The following is a 9,718-nucleotide window of genomic DNA, read 5'->3' as shown; positions in this document are numbered from 1 at the left end:
ACTCTCTGGAGCTTCCCAAAACTTTTGATCCACTCTTTTTTTAGTATTAAGGAATTAAAAGGTGATTTCCCCACAGGAAATATTTAAGCTTTCCTTCAGACCTTCTTTTTGTAGTCAGGGAGGACACTGAGCAACAGGCTCAGAAAATCCAGCCTCCTGTGGCAACAATTTTGGGGAGCTGGCAGCTCTGGTCTGGAGCTTTCTGCCATCACTTCAGCCCTTTTCTTCAGCAGCCTCTAACTGTGAACAAAGGGCTTCCAGGGGCTGGTGAGCTCTGAGTTATTTGCAAGCCATATAAAAGTAGTGATAAACCCTCAAAAACAGCTGTGGAGCATTTCTCACATAAACCAAGCAGATATAAAACAGGGAGGGATTTTTTTTTTTCTTTTACATGTGTGCTTTTTTAAAGCAGAAAAAGCCTGCCTAGGTAGCTGGCCTTAAAGCCTTCAATTAATTGAACAAAGATTTAAAAATTGTTCAATTGGTTTCATTAGGAAGTGTATAATAGAATAATAAAGTAAAACAAATGATATAAAGCAGACCCACTAATTAGCTCTACATGATTGATACAGCTTTGGACTAGGCATTTGATCTCAAACAAAATGCAGTTCCTTGTTAAGAGGATTTTTAATTGATGTGCAGAGAGGTATTAGATGATGTTGGAAAATAATTACTCAAAAGCTATTCATGCATTTGGCTGAACATAACAAATGAAGTTTGGGCTCCGGATCTGGCGGAGTGGACACATGCTAATTAATAATGAGAGGAACAAGCATCTTCCAGTAGTTTTTAACCCAGTGTTTACTAGGAGATTGCTTTGCAATTATGCACCATAATGAGGTTGTCATCTAAACAAAATCAGCATTACTCAGATGTCATGGGAGATTGCTACACGCTGCAGCCCATCTCTCTGTTCCCCTCTCTCTGCAGCTGGCAACGTGCTGTAAACCAAGAGGAGCTGCTGGGAGGGGGCACTCAACGCTCCCCTGGGACACATCCTGCTGGAAATCCAAAAATTCAGCCTGGGAGCCCAAACTCAAGGTGTCTGCTCAGCAGGGAACTGAGGGGCACTTGGGGATTTTTCCTCTTCAGAAAGGGGAGGTGGGAGCAGCCCTTCCCCGGAGCCCTGCCTGGGGGCTTCTCCCCCCTTCTCCCCAAGGGGGCCGAGGTCCTGAGAGCCACCAGCCTGCCCCCACCTCTCTGAAATCCCTGCACTCTGGAAAGCAAACCCTAAAGCTCCCAAGAGGCAGTGGCTGGGGACTCAGCCTCTGGTTTTACCCCTGTGCCACCTCTGCCTTTGCCCCAGGGTTCAGAGAGGGTCCTGCTGGCTGTGCAGGCAGAGGGATTTGGTTGGAATGAGGATGGGTTCCCTCACAGTGAGTTGTTAGCCTGGCATGGAGCTTTCCCAGGATGCCAGGCAGGCTGTGACATCCTCTCATTCCATGGAGTATTGGGCAGCAAGGAGAGTCCAACCCAACGGGCAGGACCTGCTTGTCTTTTCATCTATTTTATTCATCATTTATTCTATTTCATCGTTCATTCATTATGTACATCCCTTACCTCCTTTTCCCTTGGGGCTGGTGGCAGTAGTGATGTCTTGGGGCCTGTGAGCCACCCCCAGGTCCCTGGGTACAAAGCTGTCTGGGTGGTGGCTTTGCTGCTCCTCTCTGCCCTGTCCTGGGCTGCTCTGAACTGCTGGCAGCAGCTTAAAAAAATCACATTTTCAAAAGTTCATTGTACCTCAGGATGTTGGGGTGCCTATTCTTAATATGTTGTGTGGAAAAAAAAAAAAAAAAAAAAAAGCTAGATCTGATGAGCTGGAGTTTTTTTGCTTATTTTTAGAAACCCCTCTGAAATACACTACATATTTGCAGCTAGAATGGTTTCTGTTAAACACAGGAACCTCCCTCCAAAGAGCCTTTTTTTCTGCTGATTTTTTTTTTTTTAAATCAGCTTTATCAAGTACATTTTCCAAGCTGTGCTTTTATCTGACAGCACTCCCAAAAAAGAACCCAGCACTTGTGTGTAAGTGCAATCTCTGCTCTTTGGAGATGGATTCCCCTCCCAGTGCTTGGCACTGCTGTGCCAGGGGGTGCTGGGCAGGCAATGGCACAGGGCTCTGCTGGGGACCCAAACACCATCACCAAGCTGGAGTAAAACTTAGGTCTGGGCTCCTTAAAGTTAGGAAGAGAGGAGGAAGGGTTTGTGTCTGCTCTGTGGGTGTCACCGAGGGGACTCCCGGAATTCCTCAGCCTCTGGTGCTTCTCTTCAGAGGTGGCAAAATGGCTTCAGTGTGACAGCCCAGGTCCCCATCAGCTCTCATGTCCAGCTCAGGGACATTGTCTTGCAAAAGCAACTCAGTAACTCTCCAGCACCCCCCCAGACCCTGGGGTGACCCCTCCCCAACATGGGGCACAAGGAACAGACATTTGGGGGGTCAGTGCTATAGGTAATATCTTCAGCTTTGTAAATCCACCTGATCTGGGTCTTCTTTATCCAAATAATATTAATAATAATAATGCCAAATATCCCTCCTGTCTCTTGAATGTGTGCCCCATCCTCCCAGAGATTAATTGGACACTGGGAGAAAGTGATCAATAAATCAGCAGTGCCTGATTTGGGCTCCCATCAGTAGGAGTGTGTGGAAATATTTTCTTCCTCTGGTCTTCATTGAGAGTGTCCACAGCATTAAGAAAAGACATCACTATTTCAGCTGAGACTTTCTCCTTCATGGTTTATTGTAATTTATGTGACTTAGGAGCATTGCAATGAGAAAAATGCCTCAGAGGTCCTCCAGGGTATTGCTGGCATCATCTGAAGTGCACTGGACCTGAGCTGGTGGGATAAGAAGCACCAGGAGAAGATGAAGATCAGCATGCAGAGGGCTTAGGAACAGCAGAGGTTGTGCCAAACGTGTGTGAAGTTTACACTGATGGTAAAGTAGTTGTAACCCTGCTGAATGAGTGAGTAACTCTGGATTTACACCAAGACTGAGACCTGGCTTTTGGTGCAAAGTGTGGGCACTCAATCCCACATGGAGCACCTTGAGCTGGCTGCACTTCCAGGACCAGAAACTGGAAAATGCTCTTGAAAAATCTTTTATTCTGGCAACCTGACTTTGGTCACCCCAGCTCCTGGGCCAGTTTTGGAAAAGCAGCCTGTGGGACACTATGGAGGGATAAAACACCAAGGGGATTTTTCCCAGGGCCAGGTTTTGTTTCCAGAGCTGTCCAAGAGCTGTCGGTGACTCTTTTGGGAGGTCTGGTGGTCCCTGTGGCTGCAGACAGGGCAGCATCCCTCCTGGGCAGAGGGAACCTCTCAGCTGCTTTCCAGAGGGATGCCAGAAGCCTCCCTGTTCTGCTGCCAATAAATTACCCCGACACTTCACAGCCGTGCCTTTACATAGGTTTTTTTTTTTTTTGTTCTTTGGTTTTTTTTTCTTCAATGTGTGTTTTGTGGGTGAGAGCGTGGCGTGGTTTAAACAGTTGTCAGAAGTTTTATTTCTGGAATGAGACAGAGAGTATTCTGTGAGATAATTAAGAGTTGGTGAAGTTTCCCTGAGAAATGAGAAAGGCCCAGACCATCGTCTGCTGCTCACCCAGGCATTTTACACTCAGCTCCCCATTTCCCACCTCCTCCTCCTCCACTAGTTTATAAATCTGTTAATTAATGGTGTTTGTTCTCCTCTCAGCCCTGCCGGAGAAATGATTTGCTGATTATATTATTAGGAAGTCATGATAACATATGTGGGAAAAGGTATTTTTTTGTACGTGGGCTACAGATCGCTATGGAAACAAGCAAATATTTGCAGCCCTCAATACTGCTGAATACCTGCTGCTTATTTTGGCTTCCCAAAGTTACTGTCTGGATCCGAGGCATCTCTTGGGCAATTTATTTACATGTCTAATAGCCTCAGCAGAAATGACTCTGGGAATTTAAGGCTCCATCCCAACGCAGCAGTTTCCCAAAGAGCCGTTTCAGCAGCGTGGGGCTGAAACGCCAGTGCTGGGCACTATTTTTAAGCCCTTTGGGTTTGCATTTCCCTGAAAGCAATATTTATCCCAGAAAGGAAGGTTCCTCCCCACGGGGAGAGCAGCTCAGCCCCAGCAGAGCACTCCAGGGAGGCTTTGCCAGCTTTCCATCCTCTGGTCCTCACCCCATCTCAGCTTCACCTTGCTGTGAGCAGCTCTGTAATTCATGGGGAGGATGGGGTGAGGACAGGGGGTGGCACAGGAGAGGAGAACAGCTTTGTCTCCAGGTGTGAAGGACTTTACAAAGTGTTTTGGAGCTTCCTAGGAGAAGAAATGATCTTGTGCTGGAGCTGCTGGACTGCTCTGTTGGGAAAAAAATCATTATGATCTGCTTTGGAATGTCTTAGACCCATCTCAGGTAGCTAGAAAATATAAAGCTTGGGTTTGCAAATTCTGTACCCTTCCCAGATTCTGGTCTTTCTAGAGAACCCTAAATTCACACCTCTGCAGACTCCCAGAAGAAAAGAAAAATAAAGAAATAGATTTGGGGTTGGTTTAGAATGATTCTGATTCCCAGGTTGCCTTTGAAAACGGGATTTGAGCTGTTTAAGGATGCAGGTACTGAGAATGCAGGGGTGGATGGACAAAAAGTGATCCTCTTCCTGGGCTGTGAGCCTGCCCAATACAGAATCCTCCCCTATTTTATATTCCTGCTTGTCTGACTCCTGTCTCCAGGCACAGTGCCATCGAGCTGGGATGTCACCACTCCCACTGATTCCCACCGATGCCCCCCAGTGCCTGCTGGTACCTTCTGTGGATTCTTCCTGGCTAAAAATGAGGACTAATCAGCAGCTGATGCACACGAACAACCTCCTTATAGCTTTGATGTAAAAGCTGCTTTCAGCTTGATTGGGGATGAATCCACCCCCCCTGAGCTGTTTCTTCGAGGCAGCTGGGGCTGGGAGGTACCCGGGCTGTGGCAGGGGGCAGTGAGGCAGAAGGAAAAGCAAAAGGTAGGAAAAAAAAAAAAAAAAAAAAAGTCCGTGGTGATCTGCAAGGCCTTGGGGCATCTCCCTGAACAGCTGCAGGCACCTCAGGCAAAATGCTGTCCCTCCTGAATTACATGGAAAATTTGCTGCTGACCTCAAAATGTCCGGAATTTGGTCGGGGTGGTGAATGTCCCAGTGTCCCAGGGTGGGCAGGGAGGTGCTGGCCTGGGAACAAGTCCTGGAGAAGGACCTAACTTGGACCTAACTTGTAGCTTGCTTTTTTTTGTTGTTGTTGTTAGACTTCTCATGGAAAAGAACATAGAAGGAAGAAGCTGGAGGAGTTTTATCCTGGGGATTTTCTGTGGCATCCTGGAAAACTGGAAACCCACCTCTTGGAGAGGGCAGAGCAAGCCCTGGTGGGCGAGGAAGGAGGAAGCTTTTCCCTGGATTAATCACAGAACCATGGAATGGTTTGGGTTGGAAAAGACCTTGATGATCACCAGCTCCATCCCTAACCCCTTGCACTGCCCTTCCTGGTGATTATTTTTGGAGGCTGGGCCATTCCTGCCCCCTGGATCCATGTGGAGGTGTCACAGTGTGGATAATCCCAACAATTCCCCCTTCCCGAAGCAGTCCACAGCTTCTTCCCCTCCTCTCCTTTCCTTCCCAGCCCGATTATTGACTTGTAATTTGTCACAATGATATAGCTGGGTTACTAAACGGGACATGTTTAAATCAAGCAGCAATTAATGCATTGTAAAGCACTTCAGGTAATTGTGTAATAAGCAGCACATTACCTAGAGTAGTAACACATTTTACAGCTAAACCAGCAGGAAAAATAACGTGGTTTTTGCCAGGTTATTTTAGGGTGTGAAGCGTGCTGTTGAGGAAAGGCAGTGTGAATCCATATCATGCAGGAATCAATGGGTACCCATCCTTCCAGCCTGGAGTGGGAGCCGTGTGACAAGGGCACAGCATTTTTCCCCATCAAGCAGGTTATGTGGAAGCAAAGAGTCAAGCTGAGCTTGCTAGGTCCTGCTGTACCTTGTTTGCTACTAAATGGAGCAGGGCATAGCTGTAAGAGCCCAAAGACATCAGCTCCTCTCAGCCTGAGGAGCAGAGGGAAAGGGGGGGAACTCCAGTGGCTGGGCATGAAATCACCCCCATGGGTCACCTGCAGGGAGAGGGCTGGGGGAATAATAAACCAGCCTGCTCCTGGGGGAGGCAGGAGCTGGGAAAACTGGGAAAAGCCTCTGCATCCAGGTTCCCAGAGCTTCACCCCTGGGGGGATGCTCTACATCCCCCCCCCACCACCTTTTTCCTGCTGGATTCCAGCTGCATCTGGAGAGAGGATCCCTCCATGTAAATGTCTTTGTGGGTAGGTGAAGCCCAGGCTGACCCCTTGAAAAATGTTTTTTATTTTCTTAAAAACATGAGATTTAAAAAAAAAAAACCAAAAAAAAAAACCCAAACAACTCCTGCAAAGCATCATATTTGGCCTTCCTGAAGACCCATTCCAGTTCTGGGACTTGAAGAGGAAAGAATAAGAGCAAAAAAGAAGAGGTTTGCTCCTTTTCATGGTGCCCCAGGGAGCTGCTGACCACAGAACTTGCTAACCTGATGCTTTTCACCTGCAGCTTCCAAACATGCTGATCACATTTTCTCCTTCAGCCTTTTTCTCTCAGCTGCTCACCTGTGTGGAGTTTATTCAATTGGTGGGAGTGGACAATAAAAATCAATTAAAAAAGCATTCGTTATAAAGTAGCAGAGATTAAAATAACAGACCTGGCTGTGCTGTTAAAACACGGGTGGCTCAAAGCAAGGATGCACACTTCACACAAAACATGATTTAAGCTCTGCAGAGGGGAGAAAAGCCAGGAAGCAAAAAAGGGAGTTTGATTGTCCTGCTGATGAGTCACTGCCCTGCTTGAAAAAACACCCAACACAACAGTTAACTGACATGAAAGCATTAAATAAAAATAATTTAACATATTATTACCAACATAAGTGGTGGAAATAATCACTATTTTTCCCTGCCAGCAATAGCACCTTCGAAACTTTGCCTGGGCCAGTAAAGCAGCTGCCTCAGTTTCCCAAATTCAGCCCAAATGCCTCATTTCTGGGGAGGTTACAGGCAAGGGACAGGTTGTGCCCCTGCCTCAGCTTGCCCCCTCCCACCCGGGCTGAGCTTCACCCCCTGAGCCAGAGGAGCAAGAAGAGGAGGAGAAAAAGCCACCCCAGTTCATGGCCAACTGGAATTCCTTTTATTTGTTACTTGCCATTTTGTCCTATAAACCCCAGTCCTTATTAACACTGTAAATATGCCTTTTTACTGGCTGGCTGACAGCTCACATGCTTCCTGGGCTGTCTCCTTAAACATTTATGAGGGTTCATGAATATGCAAATCCACCCTCTAATGCCTGCAAAATGGTTGCAAGTACAAATGCTGTGTTAATATTTCATACAATGATGGGAGCAAATCAACAATCATAAATTTTGAACAAATATGTTGCTTCATTAATAACTAATGAGGCAACGCGCCGGGCTCTGGGTTTGGCATTTAAGAGCAAAAATGGGGTTTAAAAAGGAGCTTCTTGGGCAGTCTCCTCCTTTGGCAGAAGGTGAGCATCCTCGGTGACTTCCAGGAAGGTTCCAGGCTGGGAAACGTTGGAGATGGACTCAGAGAGCAACCACTCCTTCCCGAGTCTCTGCTGGCCTTGGAACACCACGAGCATCCCCAGGCTGGGCAGCAGCCACCTCCAGGCCTTGGGAATCTTCATGGATCGTGGTTCATAGCCTGGAGTTGGACTCCGTGAGCTGCTGCAGCCCCGGGGCTCAGCTGGTGGGACTTTTTCCTCACCTCTTGCCTCCCGGCTTTTGCTCCTGAAGCTCGGCTGGAGAGCAGGTGGAAAACCCCTCCCCAGACAGCCACCTTTTTGTGGCTGGGTCCTTTCTCCAAAAATCCTGTAAACCACTCGACAGCAGAGTGTGCCGGGGCAGGGAATGTCTGGGGGGTCAGGAAGATGCTTTTTTCCTGGAAGCTGCTGCCTGGGGTGCCCAAAGCAGAGCCAGCCCTGACCTTTGTCCTGGGGAGGGAAGGGGCCCAGCCCAGCCCAGCAGCAGCCACTGGTTAAAAGTCTCCAGGTCCTGTCAGAAATGCCTCTGGTTTATGGCTCTGAGGGTGAGGTTTCTGGCGAGTTGCATGAGCAGCGACCTCATAAATTGCCCCAGGAAGTGTAAACCCCATTTCTAAAAATGCTGTTGGGAACCCAACTTTAATAATCAGACAAACTCACTGGAACTGCCTTAAATATTGATGTGTGTGGCATGCTCCCTGCACAGCTTGTAATTATAGAATATTATTTCTCTTTTTGCTGCGTTTTTAGGCTCTGCTGCCAGTAGCTTTTGACACTTTAATTTAGGCATAGTTTAAAAAAAAAAAAAAAAAAAAAAAAAAAAGATAATTTCTTTTTCCACCTTGGTATACAGATAAACCAGTAAAATCATTCCTGCGTTTGCTGGTACAATTTCAGTTTTTAGCTATGTTGATAATTTACTTTTGATGCTAATTAATTACAAGTAATCATAAAAACAAATTAAAAGCACTATACTTGCAGCAGGTTTTTTTTTTATGCTTATGAAATAATGCATCTTTATGCATCTGTTTACTTGCTATGTAAAAAAATGTCATCTATATTCATAGGAAAACAAGTTTAGCACTCAGAACTAGTGCTGTAAACCAGCACCACTGGCAGCTTTTGAGGTCTCTGGGCTTTTTCCTAGGGAAAAAAAAAAAAAAAAAAAAAAAAGAGGGTGAAGTCCATTGGGCTTGAGACGTGTGTTGGAAGTAAAACCCTGGGGCAGATAGGGACTGGCTGATAACCCCCAGGGCTGGGGTCAGTGCAGCTGGACACGGGGATCCTCTGGGATCAGGCAGGGAGGAAGGATCAGAGCCAGGTCAGAAAACTTCCTCCCATCCTTGCCAAGTCTCCGAGCTGGGTCACCAACCACTCATTATCAAGACTTTGTCTATTGACCTAATTTCTGGAAGGAGGCCTCGAATTCCTTGGCAACATCCAATGCTAAGAAACAGAAGCTTTTCTGGGATTAGATGTGAGAATGAATAAAACCATGCAGCCATCTCTGCAGGACAGGACTTGGTAGGAAATCAAATGTTTGCATTACGCTCCGACGTAACTTAAACGATTATTATTTTTCAACATTCTGGTGTTCACAGCCTTGTAAAGAAAAGCATGTTAAGGTCCAGAGAGGGTGTTATTCACTATTGCATGTGGGAAATCTTGTCCTCACCAAACCCTGGGGGCAGGAGCACCTTCCCAGCAGAAAGTTCTCATTCCACAGCAGGACTGGTGACAGACATCAGGCTGGGGCCTGGTGTCCCGGTGGCTGTGGAGCAGGGAGGTCCCCATGTCAGGACACCTTCTCCCACTGGAAGATTTCAAATGTTCTGCATGGACAGGACAGGTTCCCCAGCTGGGCAAAGGTTCTGAGCTGCTGCTTCATCCTTGAGTGTTTTTTCCTTCCCGTGGCAGTGCAGGGCTGGTGGGCAGCACCTCCTGGGAAGGGCAGGGAACCAGGAGGTGCTGGGGATGGTCCTGGTGGGGTCTGCAGAGCTCAGCCTGCATGCTGAACACACACACCTTGGGCAGGATGGGGCAGGACAGGGTTGCAGCACCAGACTGAGTCTGCCAGATGAGAAATGGCATGGAAAAAAGGAGTGGGATCAGCTGGGAAGAA

The 9,718-nt window shown here is 47.2% G+C and overlaps 1 long non-coding RNA gene across 1 annotated transcript; it reads left to right on the top strand.

The window, feature by feature from the left end:
• The first annotated feature begins 201 nt into the window (after positions 1-201).
• Positions 202-7,780, top strand: LOC139789229 (uncharacterized). Its single transcript, XR_011723083.1, has 3 exons — positions 202-1,041; positions 2,759-2,935; positions 5,260-7,780. It is a non-coding gene; the product is annotated as an uncharacterized lncRNA (long non-coding RNA).
• Positions 7,781-9,718: the final 1,938 nt, after the last annotated feature.

Source organism: Heliangelus exortis, chromosome W (genome assembly GCF_036169615.1).
Source record: "Heliangelus exortis chromosome W, bHelExo1.hap1, whole genome shotgun sequence".
Classification (NCBI taxonomy): domain Eukaryota; kingdom Metazoa; phylum Chordata; class Aves; order Apodiformes; family Trochilidae; genus Heliangelus; species Heliangelus exortis.
The sequence above is the reverse complement of the archived record's forward strand: the minus strand, read 5'-3'. Positions and strand labels throughout refer to the sequence as shown.